The sequence below is a fragment of the Triticum urartu genome, chromosome 6, assembly GCF_003073215.2.
Source record: "Triticum urartu cultivar G1812 chromosome 6, Tu2.1, whole genome shotgun sequence".
Taxonomy (NCBI): Eukaryota; Viridiplantae; Streptophyta; class Magnoliopsida; order Poales; family Poaceae; genus Triticum; species Triticum urartu.
This window is the reverse complement of record NC_053027.1, coordinates 508,452,274-508,462,006: the sequence shown is the minus strand read 5'-3', so window position 1 is coordinate 508,462,006 and position 9,733 is coordinate 508,452,274.

Genomic DNA, 9,733 nt, shown 5'->3' with positions numbered 1-9,733 from the left:
TCATAACTTCATCAGTGAAGCATAGGGGGTGTGCGGCGCCTCTGTGCCGGGCTATATCCCGACGCAGTTCGTATGAGTCTTGTCTGCTGTATTCGGCCCGGACGGATTTACTCTTGGTGTATCTGACGCGACGATCATCGTCCCGTGTTGGCACGCATGCCCATGTCCCGTATATTGACCTTGCGATTTTTTGCTTTACTGTCCAATATGTCTCGCAAGTCCTCTGTGTTACCCCGGGCCTTAGTATTTTTGATTGAGTGGCGACGGGGTGCGGGCTGAACTTCAGGCTAAAACGCCTCTCTGGCTCGACCGCGTAGTGGCCGGTCAGCCGCATCGTATACTGGTGAATGAGGTTTCAATGCTTCCTCCTCGAGGTGAGGTAGCAACCTGCGTTTTTGGTAACTCTTGGACGGGCGCTCGAGTTCATGCTCCTCGGCCGCAAGGACTTCGGTCCACCTGTCTGCTAGCAAGTCTTGATCAGCTTGAAGCTGTTGCTGCTTTTTCTTCAGGCTATTTGCCGTGGCCATAAGCCGGCGCTTGAAGCGCTCATGCTCGACGGGGTCCTCAGGCACGATAAACACGTCGTCGCCGAGGCTCGCCTCGTCTTCAAAGAGAGGCATGTAATTGTTCTCCTCCGGTTCTCCATCTGCTGCCTACTCTGGAGGGCTAGCTTGTTCGTCATCCAGGTCTACATCGTGCTGGAGGGGATTGTTATTGTCTTCGGCGCTATCCGGAGTGTTATTATCTCCTATGCCAGTATCACTGCTCTTGCTGTGGCAGGACTTAGAGCGGCGCCGCTGACGTCGGCGCTTGGGTTGCTTCTTGGAGGGGTCATCCTCTATTGTCTCGTCACCATTGCCTTCTTTGGGGGTGTCCACCATGTATATATCATATGATGAGGTGGTGGTCCAGCGCCCTGAGGGCGGTGGTTCCTGTTCGTCTCCGGCTTCGTCGTCCATACCATCGAAGTCTTCGGATTCGAAGTCGAGCATGTCGGTTAAGTCGTCGACAGTGCCTACTAAGTGGGTGGTGGGTGGGCAGCGAATTTCTTCGTCGTCCACATCCCATTCTAGCCGGACATAGTTTGGCCAAGGTTCTCCTGACAGGGAGAGATACCTTAATGAATTTAGCACGTCGCCAAAGGACGAGTGCTGAAAGATATCCGCGGAGGTGAACTCCATGATCGGCGCCCAGTTGGATTCGACGGGCACAGATGTGAGCGGCTCGGAGTCCGTGGCTGGAGATGAACCTAGTGGTTCGGCGATACGGCTCTCGTAAGGGGTGAAGTTAGTATCTGGCTCTATCGCCACTGAGAGGGCGGCCTCCATGGCAGGGTCTATCCCTCCGCTCTCGGACAGTGCGATTTGCTCCGGATTAACGGCCGGAGTAGTTGCGGATGCGATCTCTCGAACACTGTCCGACGGCAGAGTTACGTCATGCTTGTCATGACTATGCGGCGTACCCGACATGGGCTCGAATCCGTTGAGGATCAAGTCTCCGCGGATGTCGGCCGTGTAGTTCAAGTTTCCAAATCTGACCTGATGGCCAGGGGTGTAGCTCTCGATCTGCTCCAGATGGCCAAGCGAATTGGCCCGCAGTGCGAAGCCGCCGAATATGAAGATCTGTCCGGGGAGGAAAGCCTCACCCTGGACCGCATCGCTAGCGATGATCGAAGGAGCCATCAAGCCTTATGGTGATGACATAGTGAAACTCTCAATGAAAGCACCAATGTCGGTGTCAAAACCGGCGGATCTCGGGTAGGGGGTCCTGAACTGTGCGTCTAAGGCGGATGGTAACAGGAGGCAGGGGACACGATGTTTTACCCAGGTTCGGGCCCTCTTGATGGAGGTAATACCCTACGTCCTGCTTGATTGTTCTTGATGATATGAGTATTACAAGAGTTGATCTACCACGAGATCAAAGAGGCTAAACCCTAGAAGCTAGCCTATGGTATGATTGTCTGTTGTCCTACGGACTAAAACCCTCCGGTTTATATAGACACCGGAGGGGGCTAAGGTTACACAAGGTCGGTTACAAAGGAGGAGATATACATATCCGTATTGCCTAACTTTCCTTCCACGCCAAGTAGAGTCCCATCCGGACATGAGACGAAGTCTTCAATCTTGTATCTTCATAGTCCAACAATCCGGCCAAAGAATATAGTCCGGCTGCCCAGAGACCCCCTAATCCAGGACTCCCTCATGGATGGTCGCCGGATCTGGGTGGCTAGATCTGGGGCTTTGAAGGCATTCTGGATGGTGAATATGTTGTTGGTTGGATGCTCATGGGACAGATCCGGGTGAAACCCTGGTCTCTGGCCGGTGACCGGATGTAACACCCTCGATGCGACTATAGCTCCCACTTGTCGAGGCACGACTTAGAGGCATAATCGCATTGAAGGCATATGTCGCAAGTTAGGCAATCTTCACAACATCCCATGTAATATAAATAATAATAAAGGGGAGATAACATAGTTGGCTTACACTCGCCACGTCAATCAAGTACATAAATAACATTACATCATCCAAACACTCATGGCCCGACTACGGCGCCAAAATAAAAGAGAACCCAACATGCGACACGGTCCCAATCACCCCCAAATGGGCACCACTACTGATCACCAGGAAAGGAAACATAGTAACGTTGAGAGTCCTCGTCGAACTCCCACTTGAGCTCGAGCGCGTCACCTGGAGCGGAATCATCAGGCCTTGCATCTGGTGTGAAAGTAATCTGTGAGCCACAGGGACTCAGCAATCTCGCACCCTCGCGATCAAGACTATTTAAGCTTATAGGTAAGGCAAGGTAAAGTGTATGTGGAGCTGCAGCAAGCGACTAGCAAATATGGCGGCTAACTTATTCGCAAAAGAGAGCAAGAAGAGGAGGCAAAGCGCGAGCGAGAAACTAGAGAACAACCAGCGCAAACATTACTCCAACACCGTGTCCGCTTCCCGGACTCCGCCGAGAAGAGGCCATCACGGTAACACACTCAGTTGATTCATTTTAATTAAGTTAAGGTTCAAGTTATCTACAACCGGACATTAACAAATTCCCATCTGCCCATAACCGCGGGCATGGCTTTCGAAAGTTCAAATCCCTGCAGGGGAGTCCCAACTTAGCCCATGACAAGCTCTCACGGTCAACGAAGGAATAGACCTCCTCCCAAGACGTTCCGATCAGACTCGGTATCTCGGTAATTCAAGCCACTTCGACAGGTTAAAACAAGACCAGCAACACCGCCCGAATGTGCCGACAAATCCTGATAGGACCTGCACATATTTCGTTCTCAGGGCACACTCAGATGAGACTAGCTACGAGTAAAACCAACCCTCAAGTTTCCCCGAGGTGGCCCCGCAGGCAGCTCAGTTCGGACCAACACTCAGAGGAGCACTGGCCCGGAGGGGGGGGGGTTAAAAATAAGATGACCCTTGGGCTCCGGTAACCCAAGGGAAAAAGAGGCTAGATGGCGAATGGTAAAACCAAGGTTGGGCATTGCTGGAAAAGCTTTAATCAAGGCGAACTATCAAGGGGTTCCCATTATAACCCAACCGCATAAGGAACGCAAAATCCGGGAACATAACACCGATATGACGGAAACTAGGGCGGCAAGAGTGGAACAAAACACTAGGCGAGAGGCCGAGCCTTCCACCCTTTACCAAGTATATAGATGCATTAAGATAACAAGATAATATAATGATATCCCAACAAGTAAATCAATGTTCCAACAAGGAACATCCTCCAATCTTCACCTGCAACTAGCAACGCTATAAGAGGGGCTGAGCAATGTGGTAACATAGCCAATCAATGGTTTGCTAGGACATGGTGGGTTAGAGGTTTGACATGGCAATTTGGGAGGCTTGAAAGCAAATGGTAGGCATCGTAGCAATGACATAGCAAAAGAGCGAGCAAACTAGCATAGCAAAGATAGTAGTGATTTCGAAGGTATGATCATCTTGCCTGCACAGTTGTCAGAGTTGACTGGATCCTCGAAAGCAAACTCAACAGGATCCTCGTTAGCGAACTCGTCTCCCGGCTCTACCCAAACAAGACAAACAAGCAACAAGGATACAATCAACCACGTGCAAACTCAAACAACACAATGCAAAGATGATATGCTATGCGGGATGCGATGCGGAATGCAAAATGCAAGATATGACAGGATATGCAAGAACCTGGCCTCAACTTGGAAAACCAAGTGTTCCACTGGAAAGATGAGATGAAATCGCTTGAAAACGATATAAAGAACGCCGGAATCGGAGTTACGGTTTGGAAATGGCAAGCGATTCAAAAATGACACCGGTCTGCGATTTACAGCAAGTAGCCATCTAAATGCAATGAGATGAACATGCTACAGCAACCAAACATGACAACAAAATACATGGCAGGGATGCATACAAGATGCTTAACAAAAGTCTAGCACTGAGCTACGGCCAATTCATCCATTAACAGGTTCAAACAAGCATGGCAAAAATGCATATGGCAAACAGATCTCAGACTTGGTGAAATTAACACTTGTCTGGAATTTCAGATCAGGTATCCCTCTTCGGAGCAACAAAACTACATGCTACAGGATCTGAACATGGCAAAGTAAAGCATGGCATGGAGCTAATCAAAGAGCTTAACAAAAGTCCCTTAGTGACCTTGAGCCAAAAGGGATCATAAAATACAATTGCAAGCATGTGAACATAGCAAAAACATAATCAGTTTTCATACTTAGTGAAAACTGGAGCAAGCTGAAATATAGCTCAAGTAGGCATGTTTACGAGCTCGATGCACTCACTACAGTGCAAGTAATGGCAAGACAAACATACATCCAGCAAGAAGGCACAAAATTCAAGCTAGACATGGCAAGAACAATAGCATAGCATGCACGGATCAACTACAACATCATCGGCAAAATTGCAAACAAGTTGACAATATGCCCAGATTCACAAAGTAGCAAAAGTAGAGCTCGATTGACTCAAGGTAGGGTGCTCCATAATTGCAAACAAAGACATGGATGGATAGAGCACTACAATATTAACAAAACATCCTTACTGATCATCCTCAAAAGAGGCACGGATCACTAGGAAACAACATGAACATATGGCATCATGAGATAAACAGCTCCAGAACTTAGTGAAATTACTAAGTCCCTGAAAACAGACTTAGCAAGTGCACCACTTTGCAAGCTTGCACAAGTCACCACACACATCATAAAAATACATGTGTTGCACCTCTGAAAAGATGACAAAACCCTTAACAAAACATATGTAGAGCATCAGGGCATATCATGCACACATTAATCATGGCAAAAATGACAAAAGTGCTAAACGGAGTAGCAGATCTGACAATTAACTCAAGTAGCCCTCTTCTAACAGCATTTCGGGCATCAAGATGAACTCAAATGAAAATGATGCAATGGAATGAAATGATGTACTCTCTGAGATGAACATTTTGATATGCTATATGCATGAATCGGAGCTACGGATGCAAAGTTACGGGGTCACGAACATGAGCACTTGGATCGGAATTTCTGGGACTTAGAGAAAAATGCAACCTCCGGATTAGGGTTTACTGTTCACCGGATCTAGATCGGGCACGCAATCCGAGGTTTGCCAGGGGCCTTCGCCGGAGTCCAAAGCAGAGTGCGGCTGGAGCTTGCCGGAGGAGAGGACAGGCGCGGGGGCGGCGGAGGAGGACGGGCGCGGGGCGGCGGAGGTGGGCGCCGGAGTTGGGTCGCCGGCCCGCGGGTGCGCGCGGCGAGGAGCTTCGGCCGGGGAACAGCTCCGGCCGGCGAGCTGCATGGCGCGGCTATGGTTTGGGGCGGCGCGGCGACCGGCGCGAGGGAGAGGCGGCGCGAGGAGGCGGGCGATGCGGCCGGGTCGGGCGGCGATGCGGGTCGGGGGGGCCCGGCCTGGGCCGCGCGGGCCCGCGGGGAGTGCGGCGGCGATGTGGTTCGGGGCGCCCACGTGGCGGCTCCCGGTTGGCGGAGGCGGATCCGGACGTTGTCCGGCCTGTGCGGACACGTCCGGCGGCGGCGGAGATGGTTTTTTTAGGGTTTGACGAGAGGATCCGAGATTTGGAATGGGGGAGGTATATATAGGCATAGAGGGAGCTAGGAGAGTCCAAATGAGGTGCGGTTTTCGGCCACGCGATCGTGATCGAACGCTCTAGATTATGGAGCAGAGTTAGGTGGGTTTTGGGCCAAATTGGAGGGGTGTTGGGCTGCAACACACACGAGGCCTTCTCGGTCCCTCGGTTAACCGTTGGAGTATCAAACGAAGTCCAAATGATACGAAACTTGACAGGCGGTCTACCGGTAGTAAACCAAGGCCGCTTGGCAAGTCTCGGTCCAATCCGGAAACGTTTAATCCCCACACACGAAAGAAAGCTAGAAATGACCACCGGAGGAGAACGAAGCGCCGGAATGCAAAACGGACAACGGGGAAAATGCTCGAATGCATGAGACGAACACGTATGCAAATGCAATGCACATGATGACATGATATGAGATGCATGACAATGACAACAACACAATGACAACAACATACGGAGACAAAAAACCCGAACCCGAGAAAATAAATATAACTTAACGCCGGAAACGGCAAGAGTTGGAGTACAAATTGGGAAAGTTACATCCGGGGTGTTACAACACTCCACCACTATGAAAGGATCTCGTCCCGAGATCTAGGACTGAAAGAACGCTGGGTACTCAGAACGGAGGTGATCCTCGCGTTCCCAGGTAGCTTCACGGTCGGAATGGTGTGACCACTTGACTTTGAGAAATTTGATTGACTTGTTGTGAGTCTTGCGTTCAGTCTCTTCAAGAATAGCAACTGGGTGCTCACGATAAGAGAGATCTTCTTGGAGCTCAATGTCCTCGAAGTTGACGGTGCGGTCAGGAGTCTTGAAGCACTTTCGAAGCTGAGAGACATGGAACACGTCATGAACATTTGCAAAGTTTGAAGGAAGCTCGAGTTGATAGGCGAGGTCGCCTCTCTTGCTGACAATCTTGAAAGGTCCCACGTATCTAGGGGAAAGCTTCCCTTTGATACCGAAGCGACGAGTACCTTTCATAGGAGAGACACGGAGGTAAACATGATCTCCGATCTCGAAAGCCAAATTACGGTGCTTACTATCATAGTAGCTCTTCTGACGGGATTGGGCTGCTTTGAGGTTATCACGAATGACTTTGCACATTTCTTCTGCCTCTGTGATTAAGTCATTACCCAAAAGCCAACGTTCACCGGTTTCAGACCAGTTGAGAGGGGTACGGCACTTCCTTCCGTACAGAATTTCAAATGGGGCCTTGCCCGAACTTGCTTGAAAACTGTTGTTGTAGGAGAATTCAGCATAAGGAAGACAATCCTCCCACTTCATGCCGAAGGAGATCACACAAGCCCTGAGCATATCTTCAAGAATCTGGTTGACACGCTTGACTTGACCGCTAGTTTGAGGATGGAAAGCTGTGTTGAAGCGGATGTTAGTGCCCATGGCCTTCTGAAAAGAATCCCAAAACTTCGAGGTAAAGATGCTGCCACGGTCTGAAGAGATCACTTGTGGAATACCGTGCAGAGAGACAATACGAGAGGTATAGAGTTCCGCCAATTGAGCTGCAGTGATCGACTCTTTGATAGGCAGAAAATGAGCCACTTTGGTGAGTTTGTCGATGACAACGAATATAGCATCATTGCCACGCTTGGACTTTGGAAACCCAGTCACGAAGTCCATTTCAATGTGGTCAAACTTCCATTCTGGAATGGCAAGAGGTTGGAGGAGACCTGCCGGCCTTTGGTGTTCTGCCTTCACTCTTCTGCAGACATCACATTCATTCACGAATTGAGCGATCTCGCGCTTCATTTGAGTCCACCAATAAGCTTGCTTGAGGTCCTGATACATGTTCGTGCTCCCAGGGTGGATGGAGACGAGAGAATTGTGAGCCTCGTTCATGATAACCTTACGGAGGTCACCTTTGGGCACAACAATACGATCCTCGAAGAAGAGAGTATCCTTGTCATCAAGGCGGTAGCACTTGTACTTGGACTGACTCTTGGCAATCCCAATCTTCACCTTTTTCACCATAGCATCAAGAAGCTGGGCTTGGCGAATCTGGTCTTCCAAGGTAGGAGAGACTAGAAGGTTGGCGAGGAAACCTTGAGGAACAACTTGTAGATTAAGTTTGCGGAAAGCTTCACAAAGCTCGGGTTGATAAGGCTTGAGAATCAGACTGTTGCAGTAAGCTTTCCTGCTCAATGCGTCAGCAATCACATTGGCCTTGCCTGGAGTATACTCAATACTCGGATTATACTCTTGAATCATTTTGACCCATCGAGTTTGCCTGAGGTTGAGATTAGGCTGAGTGAAGATGTACTTGAGACTTTTGAGATCAGTGAAAATGTCCACTTTTCTTCCCAATAGAAGATGTCTCCAAGTCAAAAGAGCATGCACAACTGCCGCCAACTCGAGATCATGAGTGGGGTAGTTCTTCTCATTCGGCTTCAACCGGCGAGATGTATAAGCAACAACTTTCTTCTCTTGCATCAATACTGCGCCAAGACCTTGGAGAGAGGCATCACAAAAGACCTCGTACGGCTTGGATTCATCAGGCGGAGTCAGAACTGGAGCAGTGATCAATTTCTCTTTCAAAGTGTTGAAAGCAATATCACACTCCGGAGACCAAACGTACTTGACGTGCTTCTGAAGAAGATTAGAGAGAGGCTTCGCGATCTTAGAAAAGTTTTCAACGAATCTTCGGCAATAGCTTGCGAGACCGAGAAAACTACGGAGTTGCTTCACGTTCTGAGGAGGTTCCCAATTCACAATTGCAGACACCTTCTCAGGATTCACGGCAATGCCCTTGGCAGAGATGATATGACCAAGATAAAGAACCTCATCGAGCCAAAATTCACACTTGGAGAACTTGGCGTAGAACTGATGTTCTCTGAGCTTATCAAGAACCAAACACAAGTGCTTGGCATGATCTTCCTTGTTCTTGGAGAAAACCAGAATTTTGTCGAGATAGACCAAAATGAAATCATTGGTGTAGGCGTTGAAGATGAAGTTCATCATGCGAGAGAACGTCGGAGGAGCGTTGACGAGGCCAAAAGACATGACAGTGTATTCATATGAACCAAAGCTTGTCCTGAAAGCCGTCTTGGGAATATCTTGCTCACGGATTCGAATCTGATGATAACCCATACGGAGATCAAGCTTGGAGAATACTTGGGCACCTTTGAGTTGTTCGAACAGCTCATTGATGTTGGGAAGTGGGTATTTGTTCTTGATGGTCTTCTTGTTCACTGGACGGTAATCAACACAAAGTCGGTCCGTTCCATCCTTCTTCTTCACAAAAAGAACACCACAACCCCACGGAGAAGAACTAGGCCGGATGAGACCCATTTTCTCTTGAATATCGAGTTGCTTCTTCAGCTCCTTCAACTCTTCAGGTCCGAGCTTGTAAGGACGTTTGCACACAGGTTCCGTGCCAGACTCAAGATCAATAACGAATTCAACTGGCCGGTGCGGAGGCATTCCTGGAAGTTCTTCTGGAAAGACGTCTTGATATTCGCAAACGACTGGAATTTGAGAGATGGCATCCAATTCACCCTTCTCATTGAGAGAAAACAGATGGATTGTATTATCCCGAGCGGCAAAGACAATTACATCCTCAGACGAATGAGTCAATTGAATCTGCCTGGCTGCACAATCAAGCTGAGCCTTGTGCTTAGAAAGCCAATCCATCCCGAGAATAAGA